Source organism: Micropterus salmoides, unplaced genomic scaffold, assembly GCF_014851395.1.
Source record: "Micropterus salmoides isolate LMB-PRFRI ecotype aquatic unplaced genomic scaffold, ASM1485139v1 Ms_hic_scaffold_881, whole genome shotgun sequence".
NCBI lineage: Eukaryota > Metazoa > Chordata > Actinopteri > Centrarchiformes > Centrarchidae > Micropterus > Micropterus salmoides.
Genome location: NW_024044661.1, coordinates 24875 through 29207, shown reverse-complemented (window position 1 = coordinate 29207; position 4333 = coordinate 24875). Strand labels below are relative to the sequence as shown.

Here is a 4333-nt window from a genome sequence, read left to right as displayed (position 1 = left end):
TTGCTCGTGTGAGCCTACTTTAAGCTCGTTTGGTGAAGGTCACTTCACTGAATGGATATAATGTTTCATAACAGTGTGCTTTCTGTTTCATTTTCACATTAAATGTGTCCAAAGATTGTTAAAATAACAATATACATATACACTGGCCATTTCACTAAATGAGTGAATCCATTTCCCAAAATTTAAGATCAAGACTCGATCATTGGCTTTTTTTCCCCTCTCAACCGTGGCACAGCAGTGACTCAGATTTGTGCTAAATTCACAATAGTAACTCTTGGTCTCAACGAAATGTTCCACTAAACTGTTAGTCACTCACTGAATGACGCTGTTTTCCACTGATGAAAAAACTCAATTGTTCATTCTCTCACCAGATCATGATTTGTTCACATAACAGGGCTCTTTCTGCCAATTCACTAGGGTTACCTGGAGTGGCCTTGTCTGCTCTGTGTTGGCTATGATGATAGCTATGCCACTCAGCTTTGTGTGGAGTGAATTTGAATTACTTGAAATAGCCTCAGTTTGTATGGGGGCAGCAAAGACATACACATACAGTGTAATTAGTAAGTAAATGAGTAGTAAGCAAGAACAATATCAATATGTTTACATTTACTCTGTATAGGATGAATTATACATAATAATTGTTTTGTTCAATAGGGTCTATAAAAAGCTTTTTATGATTTTACTCTTGATGTTATGTACTAGGACGCAGCACAGTGATATATTGTTGAAATGTTTTATTCAATGCACAATACAACACACTTTAACAAGATAACACCAATAAATAATTTACAAAGAATAAACAACACCTGTTGGACATCCTCCTCCTCAAACATTTTTTCCTTCTCACTGTTCATGTTATAAAGTCAGAATATCACATTCATTAGATGAAGGGTCTTTAGTGAAGGCATCATACTCTCATTTATCTGACAGGTTTGGAAATTGGCATGTGTAATGTTCTTGCAGCACTCTGACTTCTATTTTTAAAAGTGTTTTTCATTGTTTGCAGTGATTCAATCAAGAAAATATTAAAAGAAGATTGCAAATCCATTTGGTGAAATTGATCCTTGATTGGTGTCTCCATTCCAGAGGACCATAACAGGAACAGAAACTAAAACAGAAGAAATCTAACTGCATCTAAAGCAAGCCCGTCTGACTGTTCATATTTAAAGCCAAGTCCAATCTCACAGACATTTTTTATTTTACATACACAGTTTTGTTCTGACACAAAGAATGTCATGTTTCTTGCTAACAGTACAAAGGCATGGCTACACTGTAAAAGGCAGCACAAAGACATACATGTTGAAGGCAGCAGGAACTTAAGTTCTTTTCAACCTCGTTGAACTCAATCAATCTGTAACAGTCTTTGTATTCTGTGATTCATCACTTTGTTTTTCACACCCGAAGATTATGTTTCTGTCTATGTCAAGGGCAATTACATCCATCATGTTCATACCTGACATTAGAGTCTATTAACAAGGTAGTGGCAATGTCCCGTGGTTCACAATCATTTATGAAATGACTAATTTCATTAGTTGGCAGATTTATTAGCTGATAAGTTAGAAGTGACTTTAAAAAGTGCTCAAAAGTTTGAGGTTCATATTCTAACAGCTGACTTCATATATGTCCGTGTCTGGTTTGTTGGTAATCTCTGGACATGAGCGACAGCAGGGCAGGCAGGTAGCTCTGAGCAGGACGGACAGGTCGGGCATCTTGGTCGTTTGAAGCTGAACAACAGAGCACTGCCTCCAAGCACCTGTAAACATGAACCCAGCCATCCAAAGTAGAGCGAGCCGGCTGGGTGTAGGGTGAGGAGGGGGAACCTGGGGTTATTGATGCCTTGACTTGGATCTGCCATCCCCAGTCTTCCAAGGTTGTGGGTGTACACCCCAAGAGCAGTCAGGCTCAGCAGCCCGGACATCACCACCAGGAGTCCACCTGTAGCTGCTACACCTCTCAGAGGTATATCTGTCCAACACCTGACCCCAATACATGCCAGGACAATGCCAAAGCCACACAGGAGCAATGAGGTCAGGACCAAACCTTGTGCCAGGCGAACCCTAGGGTCTCTCTGGTACGGACCTGCCACAGGCCAGCACTGCTTCAGTTCTGAATGCTCCACCTGCAGGCAGCTCTCCCAAAGTCCATCCGAGCGCAGTAAGAGCAGTGCCTCCGCTGACCCGGACCTGACCCCCATCCCCTGACCTTTCACTCCTGACCGAAGAAGTGACCCCAACCCTGCCATGCTCAGACGCGCCTGTCCCTCTCTCCACTGAGGTGTAATAGCGGCAGTGAAGACAAGGACCAATCCCAAAGGGGCGAAAACAATCCCCATCACCATGGAGGCTGGAGTGTGCATCATAAGCTGTGCGAGCCTGATTCTATACAAAACTCTCAGGACAAATAGCTCATTTGTTTTCTGTAAAAATAAAACATATCAGCTGCACAGTACCTCTGCTGAATGGGAGTATTTTCCAAAAGAAAGATGGCAGTGGCTGCTGCTCCTCCAGACAGGGATGCTGTTTGTTATTGTCATATGTTGGTGTCGTGGGACCCGTCAGAACGGGTGGATCTAAATCCAGTCACGTTTCACAAATGTCTCCTTTGACCAGACACTGCAGATCTGTGTCTGTAAAGAGACAAAGAACATAAATATCTGAATCTTTCTTTCCCAAATACATATAAATCAGCTGTGTGCAAAAAGCAAAGACAGTCAGTACAACGATCAGAACAATAAAAGTTCAACACCATAAATAGAACTCCACGCATTACCTCTTCATCGAAAACTCTCCTCTCTTTTAGCAGCAGACTCTTCATTCTGACTGTGTGAGTGAAAGAGAAAGATTCAGTTAGAGAGCGGGGTGCTGCACGTTGGCTCAGAGAGACGGAGAGAGAGATATGAGAAATAACAGAAGTGTGAAGTCTAGCAGTATACAGAGCGCTATAGCAGCTGGAGAAAGCAGAGGGAGGCTTGGCTTCACTGCTCTGGCGCTGGACAGGAACAGCCTGAACGGTGCCTGTCTCTGTTGCTAGGATACAATAACCTGGCCAGTGTGCATGACAGTGTGTGTGTGTGTGTGTGTGTGTGTGCGTGTGTATGTGGAGCTTTATTTACCACAAGACAAAGCTAGACTCCTCTCTATGAGAGCTGATTGCCTATGTGTACACAAATGTTGCCATAATTAAGTGTGTGTTTGTGCATGTGTGAGCAAGTGCGTGTGCGTGTTCGTGTGTGTGTGTCTCTATGTGTGTGTAGGAGGGTGTGTTGTTGACGCTGCTGTTTGCTCAAAGCCTAAGGATTGATGGCCAGCTATGACCTTGGAAGAATTCAGTCGAGTTAGTAATTATGTCAGGCTAGTGTCTGAATGCAGAGCGAGTCCATCTACAGTGTCTCAGCCCGGAGGAGGAAGAAGGAATGCCCTCTGGGACATCACAATTTGAACATGTGATTGACTCATGCAGACAAGCACACATCACACACACACACACACAAACACACACACACACACACACACACACACGCAATCACAAGCAGCAGTAATATGACTTCCTTATTGCGGAAAACCACCCTTGCTTCATTTTCCTCAGCAGGTGTACCAGCATTACAGATGTCACAACCACTCACAAACTTTTCAGTAGAAATTTTAAAACAAAAACTCAATGCAATGAGGCCACTAATAAACCCAATCGCTTACAAACTGTTGAGCTGTAATGACTAGAATATTTTACACAGAAGGATCATGGGCTGTCAACATAAAAATATAAATGGGCTGCTAATGTCACTTCTTTGTAGCAAAAAGAAGGGAAACGGAGAAAAGGATTAATAAAAGCATATTGGTAACATATTGGCGAAACATACAATAAATAATCTGACTAACTAATGTATTTTGTTAACTGAAGCAGGTTCAGTGTATGGATGATGGTGGGAAATGTTTGCAAGCCAAATGTCAGCTTCTATTTCTTTTGGTGCATTATGTATGTTCAGCTTACATGAGCCATATTTGTAAATTTGACCTAATCAGTGACAGAATATTTCAGTTCTGGAAATGTCACTGGAGGGCTGATGAGATTTAGCTGGAGAAGACGGGTCAATAATTAAGGTAATGGGAAATCTCATTTTTGAAAAGATCAGATACAAACATTGAGTATCAGCCAAAGAACAGTCAAGAATTTACTAATAAAAGATTTACTTAAAGATTATACAAGAATATATCATACCAGAGGTGATTAGACTAGGCTAATATAAAATAAAAACATTCAATAAAATATTGTGTTTTCAAAAGATCCAAGTGAGTGGAGTGGAGTTTCACAAACACATACCTGTCTTCGAGTGTCA

General features: G+C 41.6%; 1 pseudogene; it reads right to left on the bottom strand.

The window, feature by feature from the left end:
- Positions 1-1432: 1432 nt before the first annotated feature.
- On the bottom strand, positions 1433-2972 carry LOC119894721 (annotated as a pseudogene).
- Positions 2973-4333: the final 1361 nt, after the last annotated feature.